This window comes from Ambystoma mexicanum, chromosome 13, assembly GCF_040938575.1.
Source record: "Ambystoma mexicanum isolate Mex_15411 chromosome 13, UKY_AmexF1_1, whole genome shotgun sequence".
In the NCBI taxonomy this organism is placed as follows: Eukaryota; Metazoa; Chordata; class Amphibia; order Caudata; family Ambystomatidae; genus Ambystoma; species Ambystoma mexicanum.
In genome coordinates, this window is record NC_090938.1 from 806522072 (window position 1) to 806544479 (window position 22408).

A 22408-nucleotide genomic window follows, 5' to 3' on the forward strand; every position below is an offset into this window, starting at 1 on the left:
TGTTGGCAATGATCGGTCTGAACGCCTTGAGCGCTAGAAAGATCGCCAGAAGCTCCAGATGATTTATGTGGAGGAGCTTGTCCTGAGGCGACCAAAGATCCGAGACCTAAAGAAGATCCAAGGTCGCACCCCATCCCAGTAGGGAGGAGTCCGTCGTGACCGTCGGGGCTGGGTCCTGAAAACCCACCCCCCACCGACAGGTTGCTGAGAGACGACCACCAGTCCAGGTCCGCTCTCATGGAAGCCGGAATCGTTATCAACTTGGAGTCAGGATCCACAGCCTGAAGTCAAGAACTCCAAAGAGCCATCTGGGTCCGCCTCATCTTGAGACGAGCAAGAGGAAGAGCCATCACACACAAGGTCATGAGGCCCAGAAGCCTCTGGAACCACCAGGCTGACATGATCTCTGACTGTGCAAACATCTGACACGTGGCCAACAGATTCGCCATTCGGTCCCCGCTCAGGTGCACTCTGCAGTCGATCGTGTTCCAGCGAAAACCCAGGAAAATCAAGTCCTGAGAGACCATAATGGAAGATTTCCGCCAGTTCACTGACAGCCCGAGGTGGAACAGGAGCTCGAGGAGAGACTGAAGATTGCAGCCAGCTTTCAACCGGCAAAGCTGCGTAAAATCCAATCGTCCAAATACGGATACACATGGATACCCTGCAGACGAAGATAGGCCGCGATCACAACATCATCTTCGTGAAGACACGTGGCGCCGAGCTGAGGCCAAAAGGAAGCACTCGAAACTGGAAGTGCTGCTCTCCCACAGAGACAAGTTACTTACCAACTGTAACGTTCTTTCGACTGGATGTTCCTCCCACGTTTTCCTCATGTTTTGATAATTCGTTATCGCCAGCTTCGCTGCTTGGGGAAAAAAGAATTTGCCAGAGGGCGCTGTGCTCGATGTTATGGCGTTGAGTGTCCTTTGATGGGCTCCGTACCGCGTCAACGTCACTGATGGTATAAGTAGCTCGAGCTGCGCTCCTTGGCTTCAGTTCTATTTTTACGAGGAACTACTCGTGGAATATCCAGCCATGTGCTGTGACTGGATGGTCCATCGTGAGAGGAAATTGTAAGAAAAGATATAAACTGTACTGCGGGGTAGGCTGGGAGGATCGATGAGGAATACGTGGGAGGGACATCCAGTCGAAAGAATGTTACAGTTGGTAAGTAACTTGTTCTTCGAATGGATTGTGTCCTCCCACATATTTCTCATCTTGTGATAGACTCCCATAGCAGTGATTGATTCATTTGAAGGTGGGAGTGCTAGTTTTTGTTATCATGGACAGAGTGAAGTACCGCTCTGGCAAATAGCCCCTCATTGAAGGAGGAGGCATCTAAGCAGTAATGCTTGATAAAAGTATGCATTGATGCCCATGTTGCAGCCGAGCAAATATTTTTTGCAAGGACTCCCCTCTTCAAAGCCGCAGAAATAGCCATTCCCCTAGTGGAGTGAGCACGTAGCCCATCCGGTGGGTCTTTTCCTGCTAATCTGTAGCATTCCAATATAGCTAGAATGATCCAGCGGGATATAGTTTGTTTTGTCACCGCTAACCCCAATTTACGACCTGTGTAACCCACAAAGAGTTGGTCGTCTTGACGTAATTTTGTCATTCTTGAAATGTAAAAGCGGAGGACCCTCTTGGGGTCCAGCCTACGTAATCTCTCCTCTTCTTTTCCCAAATGAGGAGGAGGATAGAATATTGGTAAAACAATTTTCTGCGACAAATGAAAGTCAGAAACTACTTTCGGTAAGAAAGATGGTTTAACTTTCAGAACTACCTTGTCCTTGTAAAATGTGGTGTAGGGAGGTTTACATGAGAGAGCCTGTAGTTCACTAACCCCGCGGGCTGATGTTATGCAGAGGCTCAAATGGTATACATGTTAAAAATTTAAGAACAGAATTTTAATCCCAAGTTGGAACATGAAATGGTATTGGTGGATATACATTTGTAAGTCCTTTCAGGAACTTTATTATTAATGGTATTTTAAAGTAAGAAACCTCTTCCGAGGAGCGCTTAAAAATGGACAGCGCAGCAAGATATCCTTTGATTGTTTCGATCTGGAGCCCCAGATTGGCTAGATATAATAGAAAAGAAAGCACCATTGGTGTGCTACATTGAAAAGGGTCCACATCCCTATCTTTGCACCAGTTACTGAACTTATTCCAACAACACCAGTACAAGGATTTTGTTGCTGGCCTCCTGGCCGAAAGCAAAATCTCTATTACGTCATCCGGAAGATCCCAATCCTTGTATCTCAACCTCTCAGAAACCATGCATGAAGGTTGAGTGTGTTGACCTCTAGATGGAGAACTCGACCTTCCTCTTGCGAGAGAAGATCCTCTCTTTGTGGAAGACGTACTGGAGGGCAGATGAACATGTCCAGAAGGTCTGGGTACCACGTCCTCCAGGCCCAGTCCAGGGCAATTAGGATCATGGTTTTCCTGAACTTTCTCAACCTCCTGATTACTTGAGTAATCACTGGGACTGGAGGAAACGCGTACAGCTGGGGAAAATCCCAATCCACTACGAACGCGTCTCCTAGAGCTCCTCTCAGGGGAAATTCCCATGAGCAATACAGATCGCACTTTCGGTTTACCGTGGTTGCGAACAGATCCACTTGAGGGGTTCCCCAAAGGGCAAAGATCTCCAGAAGGACTTACTGAGCTAACTCCCACTCGTGGGAGATTGTGCTCTGCCTGCTCAGAGTGTCTGCCGCCATGTTCTGCTCTCTGGCTAGGTGAACTGCTGATAGAGAGATTCCTTCTTGTATTGCCCAGAGCTGCATTGCCTCTCTGCAAAGAGGAAGTGATCCTACACCTCCTCTTTTGTTGAGGTAGTACATGGCCACTGTGTTGTCCGTCATTATCAGGACATTCTTTCTCTGTACGGGGGGCAAGAAGGCCTTCAGTGCTAGTCTGATTGCCCTCAGGTCCAATAGGTTGATGTGTAGTTTGAACTCTGATGGAGACCAACGTCCGCTGATTGTCAGATCATTGGTGTGAGCTCCCCACCCCGTGAGTGAGGCGTCCGTCACTACTGTTATCTCCGGCCATGGTTGCCAAAAAGATTCTCCCTTGATGATGTTGTCGTTGCATGCCCACCATGATAGAACCCGAGAAACTGCGCTCGGGACTTGCAGAAGATCTGACATATTCCCAGAGAATTGGGACCACTGAGTTCTGAGGGCCCATTGGAGGGATCTCATTGCACCAGAAAAATGCAGGATGCCATGAGGCCAAGCAACCTCCGGAAATCGAAGGCCGGCAGATGCTGGGCTTTCTGGAATTTTGTTACCATCTGCTGGGTGTGGAGAGCTCTCACTTCGGGAGGCGAGGCTTTGCCCGAGGAAGTGTCCAAGACGGCTCCGATAAACTGTGAGTTGTTGGGATGGTATCATGTGGGACTTCTTGAAATTGAGGGAGAAGCCCAGGTTGTGGAGGAAGTGGCAGGTGATCGACAGATTGTTTGGAGAACATGCTCTGATTAGCCAGTTGTCCAAGTAGGGGTAGACGTTGATCCCCCTCTCCTGAGACTCACTGCCACTACCGCCATCAGTTTGGTGAAAACCCTCGGAGCAGAGGTCAGCCCGAATGGCAGAACTCGAAACTGATAGTGAGAACCGTCAACTGCGAACCTCAGGTATTTTCTGTGCTTGGTATGGACTGGCACATGAAAATAAGCATCTGAAGGTCCAATGATACCAACCAGTCTTGGAGTTGGAGAGCCTGAAGGATCTGAGAAAGGGTTACCATCTTGAACTTGTCCTTTCTGAGGAATTTGTTTAATTTTCTCAAGTCCAAGATGGGTCTCAATCCTCCGTCCTTTTTGGGGATGAGAAAATAGGGGCAGTACCAGCCCTTGTTCCTCTCCACTACAGGTACATGTTCTATTGCATCTTTCTCTAGCAGGGTTACAATTTCCTGCCAAAGAAGCGGATCTGGAATTTTGGTAGAGCTGGCTCCTGGTGGATGATCGTGAGGTCTTTTTAGGAAGGGAAGGCAGTAACCTTGGGCTACTGTTTCCAGTGCCCAAGTATCTGAAGTAATACCCCGCCATTCTTTCAGATGCTGAGAGATTCTGCCTCCCACTGGTGTTTTGTATGATAAGACCTCAGAGAGATTTGGAGGCGTCTGCAGGAGCAGCTGAGGGCATAGATGCCGTTCCTGAAGCTGGCTTTGTAGTCTTTCCGCATCCACCACGAGTGACATTCCTCTTGCCCCTTTGAAAAGCCTGTCCTCTTCCTCTACCAACAGAGGAGTAGTATCGAAAAGGACGACCCCTCCAGGACAATGAGCCCGAATAGGGTTTCTGAGGCTGTCGCATGGAGGCACTAAGGGATTTAGCTGCCGCTTTCGAGGTCTGTAGTTTTTCTAGGCTCTCATCAGCCTTACTACCAAATAGCCTCAAGCCATCAAAGGGCATGTTGAGAAGTCTGGTCTGCACATCTGGTGCAAACCCGACTTTCTCAACCACGCAAATCTGTGTAGCACTGTGCTTGATGCCATGGACCTGCTAATACTATCAGCAGTATCCAGTCCAGACTGGAGACATTCCCCCCATGGCCTCCTTCCCGTCATTGACTATATTCAGGAAGCCTTCCCTTTCCTCGCCTTCTGGAATATGTTCAGCCGTCGCCGAAATGCATTCCCACAGGGTATGTGTGAACCTGGCCAGGGTACAGGTGACATTGGTCGATTTCAAGGCCATGCTACCAGAAGTAAAAACTTTACGACCCCAGGCATCAACCTTTTTATCCTCCCTGTCCGGAGGTATGGTTGGGTATGCTGTCTGCCTGGAAGTAGTAGCGGCCTGAATAACCAGACTTTCTGGATTAGGGTATCTATTCAGGTATTCTGGATCAGAAGTAGAAGTTCTGTACTTCTTTGGAAGATTGCTGTCTACTGCAGCAATGCTTTCAGGTTTTTCCCAGTTCCTTTCAACTGTCCTTTGGAGCGCCCTATGGAAAGGGAGAACTGGGTTTTTTCCGGGGTCCCCGGACTATAATGTCCGTCATATCGTCTTGCTCAAACGTAGTGGAGGCTCTTACCCAACCCATATATTCAATCACCCTAGTCATCAAATTCCTATACCCTGAGTCTGCATGTTCTGCAGGATCAGGTGCAGCAAACTCCAATTCAGGTGATGTGTCCACACAACCAGCAGAATGCAGAGTTTCACATAGGCTCTCATTTTTGTTTCAGGGTTTATAAGTTCCTCTGGAACTTGTCTAGTGCCATATTTTACTCCGGAAGGAGTGACATCTTTATCCTCTGAGCCAGATTCTTCAGAAATTGAAGACATGGACCTAAAAAAGTCCGGTTTTGGTAGAGGTGTAAACCTTCTCTCTTCCTCCGGATTTTTTGTCAAAGGAATAGGTGTTTTCTTCGAAGGGGTCAAAGGAACCTTTGACACACTCGACTAAGCCTTTGATAAGGGCGTCAAGGATAATATCGGCTTCGTTGTTGAAGCTGTCGGCGCTGATGGCGTCGACGAAGTTGCACTCGACTTCGACAATTTCTGCCTTTTATGAGGGATCGGAAAAACACTTGATCCTTGAGGATCTCTTGACGAATTGTCGACTCAAGTTTTTTGGGTACTACTGGGCTTTACCGCCGTAGTTCCCGACTTCCCTGCGTCGTCCTATGGAGCAACCGGTGTCTTGCTTGTCTGAGGTTTCTTTGAGGGGGTCGAGGCCATGTCCTCAAAGACCTGCATCATTTTTCTTCTAAAGCTCTGCCATTTTGAAGGGGAATCCGATCTTGTTGGACATTGAACCAATTCCGTCGATGTATCGTTATGTCTCCTTTTGAGCTTTTTAGAAGAAGACGAAGAAGATCGTCTCGACCTGCTACGAGATCGGGATCTCTTCAAATGTTTCTTATGACGTTCCGATTCTTTTCAATTGGACGATTTGTTATGTTTTTTTGACAAGGCTTTCGAAGAGCCCTTCGACGCCTCCCGCCCCACCGCTAACTTACTTTTCCTCTCACGGAGGGCCTTCTCTGTCATTGACTGACAGGAGCCACAGTCGCCGGTTCGATGGTCTGAGCCCAGACACCAAAGACAATATACGGTGAGGATCGGTGATAGACATCTTCGACCCGCAGTCGAGTTACTTCTTAAACCCAGTTTGGGAGTCGAAGCGGTTGATGAAGAAGACATTTTCTTGACAGAAAATCTCGAAGCGCGCTGTTCACGAGAGTGAAGCAATCGGAAAAATTGAACTGAAGCCAACGGGCGCGGCTCGGGCTACTTATACCATCAGTGACGTTCATGTGGTACGGAGCCCGTCGAGGGACACTCGTCGCCACAACCTCGAGCACAGCGCCCTCTGCCGAAATTTTGTTTTTCCGAAGCAGCGAAGCTGGCGATAACAAATTATCACAAGATGAGGAATACGTGGGAGGACACAATCCATTCGACGCAGAGATATCTCCTGTGTGGATTCCAAATCAGAATATGCATGTACGCATTCTGAAGGTCCACCATGCTGAGCCAATCGCCCATCTGCAAGGAGGACTGTATCTGGCCGGGCGTGATCATCTTGAATTTCTCTTGGGGTAGGGAAAGATTGAACTGGGAAAGGTCTAGGATGGTGCGCAGGCCAGCCTGGTTGGGTTTGGGCACCATAAACAGCCGGGAGTAGAAGCCCTCTCCTCGCTCCCCAAGGGGAACAGGTTCCACAGCTCTGAGGTCCAGCAGTTTCTGCACCTCGGCTTTTAGGGAGGGCGATCCCGACTGCTGGAAAGGAGGTTTGAAGGGTGGGGTAGCGAGTAAGGGGAAGCGGAAGCCCGCCTGAGCGACTGACAAGACCCACCTGTCCTCGGTGATGGTGTGCCATGCCTCCCAATGAGACGCAAAGCGTCCTCCCACTGGGGTCTCGTGCGAGCGCGGATAACCTCATTTGGCAGGCTTTTCAGTGGTGTTACCACCTGAACCTGAGGAGGAGGCTGAGGAGTGGGAGAAAAACCAAGTCTGTTGCTGCCTCCGGTGGTTATTACCTGAAGGAGTATCCACTCTGTGGGATTTCCCGTCTAGAAACCCCCTGAAACCAGAGGAGGGCCGGCTTTGCAAGAAAGGTCTCTGTGTCATAAAATTAGTTTTAACCAGAACAGACAAGGACTTAGCTGTCTTGGTGCTGTCCTTCGTTTTGGTGAGCTCCACATCCATTGTGGAAAGGAAGAGCTCCTTACCGTCAAACGGCAGGACCAACACCTTATCCTGCACCTCCTTTGAAAACTTGGTTGAATGCAACCATGCCTGTTGAGAGGTGTCATCTCCCAGCATAAGGCCCCGAGCTGACGTGTCAATGTGATGAGCCGTGGCCTCAAGCAGACCCTGAGCCAAGACCCTGGCATCGGATAAACCCACCTTAAAACCTTCCAGCTTCTCGACCCGAATGAACTCCTCGAACTCTGACAGACCTTTCCACATATTCATATTTGCCCCTGCTAACACCAGTTCCGCATTAGCCTGCCGGAGCGGCAAGGCCGAGTTAGCAAAAATCTTCCTCCCAAGGGAGTCAAGGAGCTTGTCCTCCTTCCCTAGAACCTGAGTAGCCGTCGTAGAAGAGGATGCTGCAGGCCTGGACTATAAAGTGGCTGCAGCCACCACTGTGGAGGAGGGGGCGGACAAGATGACAGGGCCACCTCTTCTGAAGAATGCAGCCTGTATCGCGCATCAATTTTCTTATTGACAAAAAGTCCAGAGTGTGGCTTTTCCCAGACCCTGCGGACCTCAGCCAAAACGTTCTTCTGCAAGAACAGGCCAGTACGCTCCAAAGGAGACAGGGCGAACGCCCCCGAAAGCACACCCTCCTGCGGAGCGGGTGCCTCAGGCACTGGAACATCCAATAGGCACATCATGTCCAGCACCCGGCATGAAAAGCTCTAATAGAGCGGGGCTGGTCTTCGCTGTCCTGATCGCCCTGAGCATCATCCGACAGGTCAGGATATTGCTGAACCGTGTCAGGAGCTGCCTTGTCCACAGGAGACGATGGAGGCAAGGGCGGAAGGGTCGGGGGAGGCACCGCAGGCAAGGGCGGCGCCGGTGGAGCCACCAAAGGAGCGGGTGGAGCTGGAGGTGCAGGCGGGCATATCTCCCTAAAAGACCCTTGAAATACTCTCTCATGGGGTCGGTACGCACGAGCGTTTGAAATTTGCCAAAAAAGGCATCCTCCGGAGACGGTTTTGGAGCTACCGGAGGAGGCCTCTCATGAGGAGGATAATTCCAGGGACGCAAAGGGGAGGGTTGCCACACAGGCCCCTCCCCCGATGTATCCACAAAAATCAAGGGTGCCGAACCCACAGGCAACGAGACATTGTGCGGAAGGGCCATCCGAGCGTTCCAGTCCTAAACCGGGCGAAACGGATGTGCACAAGGAATCTAATGTTCACCCACAGAACCAACTCCTACACTTGAGGGTGATGGCATAGTTGTAGGGAAGCACCCAAAATGGCCACTGTGGTCATGGCGGGAACGGCCGCCATTTTGCCATCACCTGAGGGGAACTGTGGCAAGTGAGGAAGTGAGGCAGGGGTCCCCATCGATGGATCAGGGGTCTTAATTTTAGCCTTTACATAAGGAACCTCTACTGAGCCTGTACTATGAGGCCTGGAATGTTTTTGCGACATACCAATAGCCAAACTAGCCTTCACAGGAAGAACCTCAGCACTGCTGGTAAAGGAAGAACTTTCACTCCTTGCCCCCTCAACAGTTCCGGCGTCACCACAAGAGCGGGAACGGTGAGAAACAACTTTCACCGATAAGGCCTTGCCAGGCCGCTCAGAAATGTTGGTTACCTTAGCCTCTGTACGAGGGACCTCAGACCCAGGACCAGTAACAGCCTTACTAGCGTGGGCCTCGAACATCCGTTCGGTAACACCAAGCCAAGGCCTCGGGGCGCACCCCGGTATTTTTGAGGGAAGCCGATAACGAGGCCTCAGAGCAAGCTCTGGTACCCCATGACTCAGTAGAACTGGGTCTACAAGCAGCCTCCACAGGAGGGGCCTAAGAGCGTACTCCGGTATCCACAGACCCCTTATGGAGACCCTCGGCGAAAACTCTGGTACAATTATTAGGCCCATAAGGTACCTCGAGGCAATCCCCGGTGACAGAGCGGCTGACGCTCCTCCCGGCTCAGGAAGAGCCCGGAAAGGTATCTCCCGGCCGGGGTGCTCTGAAAAGTAAAGAACTTACCGGGCGTTTCTTCTTTTAGTCGATAAACGCTTGGCCAATATATCTATGTATGGAAACACTTCATAGATGATGTGATTATGGTAAGGTCTGGTACGGTGGAGTGTTTGAATGCATTTGTTACATATCTTAATACCAATAATTGGGGCATCCAATTTACACATACATACAGCCCCTCAGAGATCAATTTTCTTGACTTAACAATCAGCATGTCGGAAAATGGCTTTGCAACCAGAACATGTCGAAAATCAACCTCAGTCATTACAGTGCTACATGCAAATAGCTGTCATAGAAAGTTGGTAATATCCGATATTCCCAAAGGTGAGCTTATAAGGGCAAGAAGGAACTATTCAAATAATGGTGAATTCAACCAAGAATGTGATGTGATTCATAATAGATTTTTGGCAAGGGGCGACAAGCATCACATTTTAACAATGGCTGAACAAACTGTCAAGAACATGAAGAGTGTAGACCTGCTCACACCTAAACTGCGTTCTAACACAACTCACAGCAATAAACTTAAATGTATCACTCGCTACAATGCAGATAGTTCAACTATATATTCAATTGTCAAACAAACGACATTGGCACTTACTTCATCTAGACATAGACATTAGTACATGGTTAGACCCATTCCCTAATTTTATTTATAATAAAGCTATTACTTTAAAAAGCATACTATGCCCAATCTTTTATGCCCAACCCACAATTCAGTCCAACATGGTTACAGAAAGCTCAGAGCAATGTTTTTTACAAATGTGGTGGGTGCACAATGTGCGCCCACATTCTGAAAACTAAAAAAGTGGATTTTGGTAAACTTGTAACTCATCTTATCAACTCCTTTATCAAATGCAACACCAAATTATGTGTTTACTGTATTATTTGTGTATGTTGCCCCCACTACATAGGCAGCACTATTCGACCTCTTAAAATAAGAATGCGCAAACATTTGTACACCATTGCTAATCAGGATGCCAAATACCCTTTAACAATACATTGGCAAAAAACACTTCAGATGGATGATAAAAGTCAAATCAAATTTGTGGGGATGGCGAAAGTATGTTTACCCCAGAGAGGGGGTAATCTCCTACTTAAAGTCAGACAATTAGAAGCCTGACTTATATGTAAATATCATACAGTGTTGAATGGGCTTAACACAGACCATGAACTATCTGTGTTTCTATGAGGCTCTTGATATGAGGAGAGGTATCTAACCTTATTGCAGAATTGTATTAGCAACCGCTCTGCTTACACAGACACTTATTTGGTAAACAAATATTTCTTCAAGGAGTATCTGGATCCTTATTATAATTTCTAGGGAGGACTAAACAGACAAGTATGCTAGAATCAGCTACTGCAGTATGCACGTTGTTAATTTTAACACGTGCGTGACATTTATTTTAAGATGTCAATTTCAATCAACACATTTTCGTGTGCCTTGAATTTTTACTGTGCATATCCCAAATGTCCACATATGGCTGTTGTGCTATTATAGGAACCCACTAAATGAGTAATCATATCATAGAAATAATAACAATCACAACCAGTGCTAACACTGTCTTGCATTCGGACCCAATACCTTTTCCAATATGGCGGCCCTACTAGCACACACGCCGTTACCGCAACGTGTGCGCTAGACAATCTTGTATTTACTTTAGGGAACGAAAATGTTGCTGCGGCTGGCTCCAAAGATGGCATTGACGCGGAAACGCTAGGTGAGTGCAGGCCCTTCATGCGCGACCCCTTTGTTAGGCAGAATCACCTGCCGTACCCTTTGGGAACACTACAGGCAATTAGGACTACACACATTTTCACCTTTGGTACAAGCCCGTACTACACAGTAAAGTGGTAGCGATGGCTGAGCAGCCAGACTTATCTCAAGAGTTTAAGTGAACAGTAGAACAAGTCACACAAAGGACCAACTAATACAGTGGTTCAAGTAAACACTTACTCAAGGTTTCTTGGTAAAAGAATATACATGTATTTACTCAGTTAGAAAATATTACACTAGCCTAAGCAGCTCAATATCACACACTAATAAACCACAAAAATCCAACCGGTAAGTAAATGAACAAGTTTAGCTCCTTTAAAGTGGGAGCAAAATGGCACTTTAAATACTAATTAAAAGGATAAAAAGACAAGGTTATAAGAATAGACAGCCCAAATACATTCATAGGCAGGGCAAAGGGTTTCAGTTAAATACAACCAGCAATTCTTAGCATAGGCCTGGTCCAAAGTCAATGGTTCAGAGTCTTTGTATAGGATAGCACAGTTCTGGTAGATAATGGTTAAGTCTTTGCCACAGAGTTTAGAAGAATTTGGCTAGGCGAAAAGTTTGACGAATGTTTAGGGAAGGACAAGCCTTCGAAGTTGAGGAAAGTTTCACACACTTTCTCGATGGCCGAAAATAGTTCCGGACCACGTTTGCACAGTACCTTGTTAATGAAGAAAGCTTAGCTGAGACAGTTGCTCCTGGCAGTTTGAGCAGATCTCGCTGTTCCTGAGCTTCAGTCGTGGGGACAAGAAGGAGGACGTCAAGAGGTTCCTAAACTGCCCAGGGATGAGGCCAAAGCTGTAGCAAGACGTCAGTTTAAGGTGTGAGTGCCTTAAAGTCCACAAGCTGGTTTCCTTCCCTCTGGCTTTCCGGTTTTCAACAGCACTCTGATGAAAATTCGACCAGATGGGGACAGTGTCCAGGTGGCTTACGAGTTGGTTGTTCCCACAAAACTCAAGGGAAGAAGTTAACCTTGAAGGGCTTCTCTGTCTATTGCAGTTTTAGGCAATTCGGACATGCAGCAGGGCTTCACCGGTCGTCCAGCAGTTGCAGCAGTCCTCTTCCATCAGCTCATCTTCGGTTCTTTCGTTCCAGTGGTCGACTCTTCTTTCCAGGTCCTAGAGACCTGCTTTTAAACAGTTTTCCCCCATTCATTCCAGCCTGGCTGTCACTCACACAGCAGGGCGGGTGTCCTTGCCGGACAGCCAGCCGGCCAATCACGGCAGAGTGCATTCAGATCTCCAGGAGACTAAGCACAGGGAGTTTCGGGCACCTCCCTCACATCCTGTCCATCCCAGACACTCAGGCACCAGAGGAAGGGCCTCAGCACTGAAGCCTGCCAAAAGCCAACAAACAGAGGGACCAAACCTGGTTTGGCGCACAGAGACAGGAAGCAAATTTGAGTGGGCACCACAGGAGTATCGAATCCTTCTGGCGTTATCAAAAGTTTCTAGTGTGATAAGTCTTTGTTAGGAAGTTAGATCCTCTATGCAGGAGCTGGCTGAAAAAGGCCTGGAGACACCCAAACCCAAAAAATACAGCAAGAAACAAAGATTAGGTGAAAACCCAATCATACAGCCGCTCTCTGGAATCCCATACTGGGTTTTATAGTAGTTGTAATTTCACTATGTATAGTTCCTTCGATCCAATTCTTGAAAAAATACAAAAGTCAAATATATAGTGATTTTTCAATGTTGAAAATTATTTTATAGAAAGAAGTGACTAGTAGCCACCAAAATTGTTCTTCGTGAGGAAGAGATTGCCATAAATCACTCTATCTGAAGACTTATTTTTGTGCCAATGCATTTCGGAATATAACAAATTCCTTCATCAGGGCAAGTCTAAAACAATAAACACATAACATTCACATGCAATTGTGCCAACCATCAAAAGATTAATATCCAATATAGAATAATTCCCACATTAGAAACAACGTAAGTATATAAATATCAGTATGAACAATCATCATCCAAATAGTTGAAAAAATATGAAGGTAAACACATACCCGACAATGTAATGAGCCGGATCAGAAGGCAGGTCAAAAGATATAAAATAAGAAACAAATCAGTACAAAGGCAAGTAAAGTTATCCTATAACAAAATGGATGGAATCGGGTCCATTACCTGATGTAGGTGAGTAATGGCGAAATCTATGTTTCAGAGGTCAGGCTGCTCCACCGTGTACGGCGAGTAGGTGCTGGACCCGATTCCCTCCATTTTGTTATAGTGATAACTTTACTTGCCTTTGTACTGATTTGTTTCTTATTTTATATCTTTTGACCTGCCTTCTGATCCGGCTCATTACATTGTCGGGTATGTGTTTACCTTCATATTTTTTCAACTATTTGGATGATGATTGTTCATACTGATATTTATATACTTACGTTGTTTCTAATGTGGGAATTATTCTATATTGGATATTAATCTTGGGATGGTTGGCACAATTGCATGTGAATGTTATGTGTTTATTGTTTTAGACTTGCCCTGATGAAGGAATTTGTTATATTCCGAAATGCATTGGCACAAAAATAAGTCTTCAGATAGAGTGATTTATGGCAATCTCTTCCTCACGAAGAACAATTTTGGTGGCTACTAGTCACTTCTTTCTATAAAATAATTTTCAACATTGAAAAATCACTATATATTTGACTTTTGTATTTTTTCAAGAATTGGATCGAAGAAACTATACATATTGAAATTACAACTAATATAAAACCCAGTATGGGATTCCAGAGAGCGGCTGTATGATTGGGTTTTCACCTAATCTTTGTTTCTTGGCGCACAGAGACAAACACAAGAAGGACTTTTCCTAAAAGAAATGGCAAAAAAAAGATGACCGGAGACTGTTTTTACAGACAGGTCTGGGGCGCCATATTGAAAAACATGGCTGACCCGATTTTTACTGGTTGGAAAAAATCACGGTAGTTGATCTAAACCACTGCCACCAGCCATTTAAAGTAAGAAAAGGTAACATTTTACTGTTACATGAGAGTTTTGACTCAGGGGAAGCTAAGCAACCCCTCCAGCACTCTATAGGAAGATAGTGTGTGATGGATCAGTAAATTTAAAGAGACCAGTAAAGCCAATTTAACTTTACATGCTCGGGGAGACGGTAGTCAGTCCCAGAGAAGGTATTTACACCTTGGGGAGTCTGAAAGACACCCCTGTGTCACTGCACTGAATGTGCTGTGTGACACACAGAAAAAGATGATGCCACTGGAGTTGTTTAAAAACTCCATAACCAAAGGACACAAAAGTAAAACACACACAAAATACATGGAAGAGTGAGGGAAAAAAGGCTCACACTCTTCCCAGGTGAAAAAAATCAAATCCTAGAAATCCAGCAAAGTTGCTAGGGGTCTCAAAAGGTAAGGGAAATTAGCACATTTGGAGGATTCTCCCTAACACCCTTCTTGCAAGCAGGGGCTAACTATGCGCATGTGACTTAGGTTCACTTCTGAATCAGGCAATTAAACTAAATCAGCACGCTTGTCTTTTTCTTTTCTCCCCCTCGTTGCGGTATCAGGTAATAAAATCGTGGCAAATATGTCGCGGTAAAATAAAATCGCGGCAAAAATGCTGTGGTTTGACCGGTAAAGGTATGCCCCATTATACCATTTAAAGGGAGCAGGGGTTGCGGGGGTGTCCCCCGCTCCCATTAAATGGTATAATGGGTCCGGTGGTTGCGGGGGTGTCCCCCGCATCCTTTACATGGATTGCGGCACAAAAACCACAGCATTTTTGCCGCAATACTTTGTAATCAAATTGCCGCGATTTTATCACATGGAACCCTCGTTGCTTGGACAATGGGCAACACATTCTAATTGGGAACGCTATCCATGGGATTGGATGAACTTTTGAATTGAATAATTACGAATTATTACAGTCAGAATTAATGGGATTATCGCAATTGCAGAATATATATGTGTGTAGAGATCCAATTCCATATATTGATCAACCAATGTGTGATATATCATAGCTAATCACCCAGATTGGACTGCAGCTAATTAGACATATTCTTATTTACAGTGGAGCCCTGATTAGAGACTGAAACATTAACGCTATTTATAACTCTTATTGGTAAGCGGCTTTTATATATCATTTGGCAACTTAGATTGTCACCATACATCTCAGACCTGCAGACCAATCTGATTGCATGCAATCTTTCTAAATTTCCCTTACCCTACAGCGCCAGAGGTGTTTGATAAGGACCTGAAAGGTACAATATACTTTTTGCCATCAGATATTTTTCATTATGGCTTCCGTGCATCTTTTACGATGGCACATGTGAACTACCCTAGGAATCTTCTAATTGGAATTTTACCTCTTCTCTTTTTGTCTTTCTGTGTTCATTACTTAAAATATCCTTTACTGTGTATTTACCCATGAATTGTTGCACAACATGTTCTGTTGATATCTTTCTTTCTCATTTATTTTTTGCATTTATATATTGGTTGGTTGTTTCATATTTGTCATTTTGTTTCCATGTACAAATGGTGGTACATTATCATATTAACGAATGTAATTGTATCTCTATGGCACACAATGACCAATGGCTTATAACCCATTATTTGCAGACTCTTGGTTTTGATTGAATTGTATCATATTTTAGAATATTTGTGTGAACAACGTCTGTATGTTGCTTTCAGCCTCAGAGGAAGAGATTTTTCTTATAGTTTGAAACACGTGTCAGGCTGCAATACTTAAATGTATGCAATTCATGCATTGATTCTTCTTTGATTAAGTACACAGTGTGGAAGCAACCCTCGTCTTTCTAAATCTATTTGCCAAGTACTAGGACTTCGTCCGAATAGTTGAGGCAATTGGGGACGCGTCATATAACTTTGTTGATCTTGTATTGGAAAATTTCTGCAGCGGACGAGATGCCGAAGCTGAGCAGCTTGTATTGAAAAAGACCCATATGGGTCATGAAGGTCGTGATGTAACAAGACTCAGGGGCGATCACGAGCTGATGGTATCCCTTTGTGAGGTCTATTTTGGAGAAAAATGTTGCCCCGTGTAACAGGTGAATCATATTAGTTATCCTGGGTACCTGGTGTCTTTCACGCTCAATAGCTTCATTCGCTCTCCTCATGTCCATGCATAGCCGGATGGGTCGTTCTTTGATTTTTTGGGAACTGGGACTATGGGTGATACCCAGGGGGTGGGCCCTGTCGCTGGCTCAATGGCATACTGTTTCAGCAGCTTGTTGATTTCCTCTTCAACCTACTGTTGTATGTTCACGGGTATGCCCCTGTAGTGTTGGGCGACAGGCTTGACTTCCGGGTTATTGTGTCAGTTGAATTATCCAGTTTTTGAGTTTTCCCAGTCCTGGAAACAAGTTTGGGAATGCCGTCTTGATATCTTCTGGTCTCGAGAAGTATTTATGGGCCATATAAGATGTGCACAAGGCAAATCTCCACAGCTGTTTTAAAGCTAAGAATGCATCTGCTGTTTATTTCGGTCTTGAGTACGTGTAGTGGGATCTCCACTGTGTGGGATTTGTGGGTGCATGCGGCAGTAATGATTCCCTTGCACGGTAATGGTGAGGTTGATCCGTAGAAGCAGACGTCAACAATGGATCGTTGGAGTTTCGGGGGCTGGTGGAGACACTTGTACGCTTCTTCACTTATGATGTGGACCGTCGCCCCTGTATCTATGAGAAATTCCAGTGTTTCCGATTTATTCGTAGTCTCATGAAAAAGTTGTCTAGGGATTCTCCTTTATCTTGGCGAGTTGTGTGAAAAATGTGTCGTTCATAATCAACGTTGGTATGGGGTGCAAAGTATTCTGACCGTTTTCTGTGTAGGTCCTGGAATGATGCTGATTTGTGGTTGAGTAGTTCACCCGCAATGTCCCTGACTGCGGGTCTGATAGCCATGGATAATGTGTTTTTTAATCTCTCGTCGTCGGTGAGCCCAATGGCTCCTACATACAATTTGAAGTCTCTCAGCTATATTGCCCACCGTGGCCCGAGGTTGCTTGTGTCACCCGGGTCAAATGCATGCGCTAGCTGCAGTATCTGTGTTCCGCCGCCTAAAGGGAGAACGGGTCCTGAGGCGCCGCCTCCTGACGTGGAGGCAACTTCATCCTCTGACATGATGTGCCCGTTAGATTGCTTGTTCTGCTGGAAAAAGGGGTGGGGGTCTTGCTTCGCAGTTGTCCTTGCGCTGTTGCCCTACGCACTTCTTTGGGCAAAGAATACGGGTCCCATGTGCCCCTGCTCCCTCTTGCCTGGGGTGTGCTTAGCCCTCTCTTCTCCTTTGTTTTGTTGTGGGGGGTTACTTTCCTTGTGCATGTGCCCCCTATTAATTATCCTTTGGTGGGGGTCTGGGTGTGCGTCTGTTGAGATAGGACCGACGCCGTAAGGAGTTTAACAAAAGGCTTTAAGTTAAATTATGCACAGGCAGCAGACGCACCTTCAGCTTAAGGTACTCAAGGCAAACTGTCTGCCAGTTCAAAGCATGTAGTACATACACATTCCGAGAGAATCCTAGGATGCAGGAATTCTCGGAATGTGTATGCATGAATGGAACACAGCATAATAAACACTCCAAAGGTCTGTAACACATATAACCAAAATGATATGACATTTAAACGTAACAGCGTTCCATTACTTTTGCGCACTCTGCTGTTCTTGGGCGCCTCGCGAGAGCTATTTGTGTGCCTCCCCCAACCTGCCTTTTATGAGTGCTCACGTGCGTTGTGTCTCTGGGGTGACGCCTGTGGTGAGGAGGCGCGCCGACACGAGTAAGTCATGCCTGACGGCACCCTCCTGTCTCCCACTTCCAGTGGTGCTCTGGTCTCTTTGCTGGCAGCCACGCGGCTAGCTGGGCGTTCTCACGTGCGTGGTGACAGCTGACACGCGAGTCCTGTCTTGAGGTCTTGGACACCTTCGTCTCCTGTGTGAGGTTTGGCCGCTACAGACACACGTGGCTTTATTGTACGCCTGCATACGCATCAACTGCCGTTCTCCTTTGTTCCCGCCCCCTCCCTAGCCCAACGTCACTTCCCTTTGTCCCGGCCCAAACGTGGGCCTTCCTCTCATAACGATGAGGGAGGGCTACGCGCCCTGGTCACCACATGACAGCTACTCATTTTTAATAGCCTGATGAAATATGCAAAGGCATGGCTAGCTGTGTGGAGTTAGGATTAAATTATTGATGCTGTGGAGGTTTAGTTGTATGTATTGTTAAGTGCATGTATTATAAAGTTTCATGTATAAAAGTAGCTGCCTTGTGTATTTATGGTACCGCAGGTGAGATCTTAATGGCCAGCTCCGGAAAGTGGCCCAGTCCATGGGGAGGATATGTGTGTGGGTCGGGGAAGGCAGGGAGTGCATTTATTAAAGTCTAACATGATGATGCACGACTCGCCGCAGCCTCCGGCCCGGCACTCAGATAGGGTGGATGGTTTGATATCCCGATCATTGCGGTTCAGTTGCTATCGTGTGTTTGCGTGGAGACGTGTTAGTGTGGTCTTTCCACTCAGGAAACGCGCCCAGCTGTCACCTGGTGGGCGACAGTAATAACAGTGGCGACTGACGTGTGCTCCCAGACCCTCGGTGTCACTTGCACGCCTCCCACAGGGAGGGAGACCCTACCCATGACTGGGGGTCAGAAGGGCAAAGAGAGCCCCCTCGGAGACCAGCATGTGCGAGCAGTGTAAGCCCAGCGAGGCGTGTCTGCAGGGGTCGCATTATCAATATTTAGGTTATCAGAGAGAGAGAGAGAGAATGGGAGAGAGGGTGTGTGTACTGGTGCGGGAAACCCGCACCCATCGTAAGATAGCTCGGATAATGAGTGCACCTGCTTAAGGAAGGGGAACTGCCACTCGGCCAATAGTTAAGTCATAAATTGAGTACTGTTACCAAGTGCTCCGAAACTGGAATTTCTGAAATGTGGTTATATATAAAACACCAACTATTAGTCATGTTATCATTATGTTCTGTGTGTAACTTGCAGGCCAAGGTTAACATTTCTGGAGAGATAGCTCAGGGGGCGGGTGCCTGCTGCAGAGACCTATGTGTGACTTGCAGGCCAAGATTAACATTTCTGGAGAGATAGCTCAGGGGGCGGGTGCCTGCTGCAGAGACCTGTGTGTGACTTGTACAGCAAAAGTCACAATTTGTAAACCTTCAGCTCCTCTTTCCCTAGTATAGAGAATAATTGAAACACCCCCGCCCCGCACACGTATTGAAGGCATCCAGCCCTATCACCCGGGAGAAATGAGTGGAAACGACCCCCTGTCCCCTCCTTGGGCAAAATCCGTCCCCAGCAAAGGCTAGAGTCATATACCCACCGCCACAGCCCCCACCGCACGCACACAAGGCGAGACTATTAAAAGCGATTCCCCCCTCCCCACTGGCAATGGAGATATGGCGAAGAGTATCCTACTCATCCCCCCAACCCTCCCCCCCGCGCCTTTAAGAGAGTAAGGTGGATACCTCCCTCCTCCCCCCCCCCCCCAACACCCAGCTGAGAGAAGTGGTAGACGCCTTGGTCTCCCGCTTTACACTTGTGTCACATCACAGTCCATGTGCAGTGGTGCAGTTCAGTGCCCTTCCTCAGACAGGCAGCCATGCGACCCGCGACAGGTAATCCCCCTGGGCGGGCCCCACCTGCTTGGAAAAACAGATTCCAGGGCTCAGTCATAACATGCAGGCAGGTGGAGGCTTGTCTGGAGTTCCTCTGGCTACACAGAGACCAAGAGAAGCAGACCAGGAGCGAGGCGGGAAACATGGCAGTTCAAAGACATGTGAGGACAGGGAGAGGAAAGAGGTAACAGAAAAAGAGGAAATTGGCTGTGAGAGATAGAGAACAACAGGTAACAGCGGGCAAATAAACTGACTGGGGAAAGGAAACACATACAAAGAGGAAAGCGGTTAGAGGAAGAGGAAATGGGCCGAGAGAGACAGAGGGGACTAGGAGACAGAGAGGAAATAAACTGACAGGGAGAAGGACACAGGATACAAAGAGGAAAGAGGTTAGAGGAAGAAGAAATAAACTGAGAGAGACAGCGAGGACTCGGAGACAGAGAGGAAATAAACTGACAGGGAGAAGGACACAGGATACAAAGAGGAAAGAGGTTAGAGGAAGAGTAAATAAGACGAGACAGACAGCGAGGACCAGGAGACAGAGAGGAAATAAACTGAGAGGGAGAAGGAAACAGTATATAAAGAGGAACGAGGTTAGAGGAAGAGGAAATGAGCCCAGGGAGACAGAGAGGACCAGGAGACCGAGAGGAAAGAAACTGTCAGGGAGAAGGAAACAGGATACAAAGAGGAATGAGGTTAGAGAAAGAGGAAATGAGCCGAGAGAGACAGCGAGGACTCGGAGATTGAGAGGAAAGAAACTGTCAGGGACAATGAAACAGGATACAAAGAGGAAAGAGGTTAGAGAAAGAGTAAATAAGACGAGGCAGACAGCGAGGACCAGGATACAGAGAGGAAATAAACTGACAGGGAGAAGGACACAGGATACAAAGGGGAAAGAGGTTAGAGGAAGAGGAAATGTGCCGAGAGAGACAGAGAGGACCAGGAGACAGAGAGGAAATAAACTGTCAGGGACAATGAAACAGCATACAAACAGGAAAGGTTAGAGAAAGAGGAAATGAGCCGAGAGAGACAGAGGGGACTAGGAGACAGAGAGGAAATAAACTGACAGGGAGAAGGAGACAGAATACAAAGAGGAAAGAGGTTAGAGGAAGAGGAAATGAACCGGGAGAGACAGCGAGGACCAGGAGACAAAGAGGAAATAAACTGACAGGGAGAAGGAGACAGGATACAAAGAGGAAAGAGGTTAGAGGAAGAGGAATTAAACTGAGAGACAGCGAGGACTCGGAGACAGAGAGGAAATAAACTGACCGAGAGAAGGAAACAGGATACAAAGAGGAAAGAGGTTAGAGGAAGAGGAAATTAACTGAGAGAGAGAAGGCAACAGCATACAAACAGGAAAAAGGTTAGAGGAAGAGGAAATAAGACGAGGCAGGCAGCGAGGACCAGGAGACAGAGAGTAAATAAACTGACAAGGAGAAGGACACATGATACAAAGAGGAAAGAGGTTAGAGGAAGAAGAAATAAACTGAGAGAGACAGCAAGGACTCTGAGACAGAGAGGAAATAAACTGACAAGGAGAAGGACACAGGATACAAAGAGGAAAGAGGTTAGAGGAAGAGGAAATGAGCCGAGAGAGACATAGGGGACCAGGAGACAGAGAGGAAATAAACTGACAGGGACAATGAAACAGGATACAAAGAGGAAAGAGGTTAGAGGAAGTGGAAATAAACTGAGAGAGACAGCGAGGACTCGGAGACAGAGAGGAAATAAACTGACAGGGAGAAGGACACAGGATACAAAGAGGAAAGAGGTTAGAGGAAGAGTAAATAAGACGAGACAGACAGCGAGGACCAGGAGACAGAGAGGAAATAAACTGAGAGGGAGAAGGAAACAGTATACAAAGAGGAACGAGGTTAGAGGAAGAGGAAATGAGCCGAGAGAGACAGAGAGGACCAGGAGACAGAGAGGAAATAAGCTGACAGGGAGAAGGAAACAGTATACAACAAGGAAAGAGGTTAGAGAAAGAGGAAATGAGCCCAGAGAGACAGAAAGGACCAGGAGACAGAGAGAAAAGAAACTGTCAGGGAGAAGGAAACAGGATACAAAGAGGAATGAGGTTAGAGAAAGAGGAAATGAGCCGAGAGAGACAGCGAGGACTCGGAGATTGAGAGGAAAGAAACTGTCAGGGACAATGAAACAGGATACAAAGAGGAAAGAGGTTAGAGAAAGAGTAAATAAGACGAGGCAGACAGGGAGGACCAGGAGACAGAGAGGAAATAAACTGACAGGGAGAAGGACACAGGATACAAAGGGGAAAGAGGTTAGAGGAAGAGGAAATGAGCCGAGAGATACAGAGAGGACCAGGTGACAGAGAGGAAATAAACTGTCAGGGACAATGAAACCGCATACAAAGAGGAAAGAGGTTAGAGTGAGAGGAAATGAGCCGAGAGAGACAGAGAGGACCAGGGGACAGAGAGGAAAGAAGCTGACAGAGACAATGAAACAGGATACAAAGAGGAAAGAGTTTAGAGGAAGAGGAAATGAGCCGAGAGAGACAGAGAGGACCAGGAGACAGAGAGGAAATAAACTGTCAGGGACAATGAAACAGCATACAAAGAGGAAAGAGGTTAGAGAAAGAAGAAATTGCATGAGGGAGAATGGGAACAGGATGCAGAGAGGAAATACACTGCTAGGAGAGAGGAGATGGCACGCAGAGAGGAATTACATTAACAGTGGAGAGAAAAGAGGTTACTGATAGGAATTGCACTAATAGTGGAGAGGAAAGAGGTTACAGAGAGGAATTACACTGAAAGTGGAGAGGAAAGAGGACACAAAGAGGAATTACACTAACAGTGGAGAGGAACAAAGTTACAG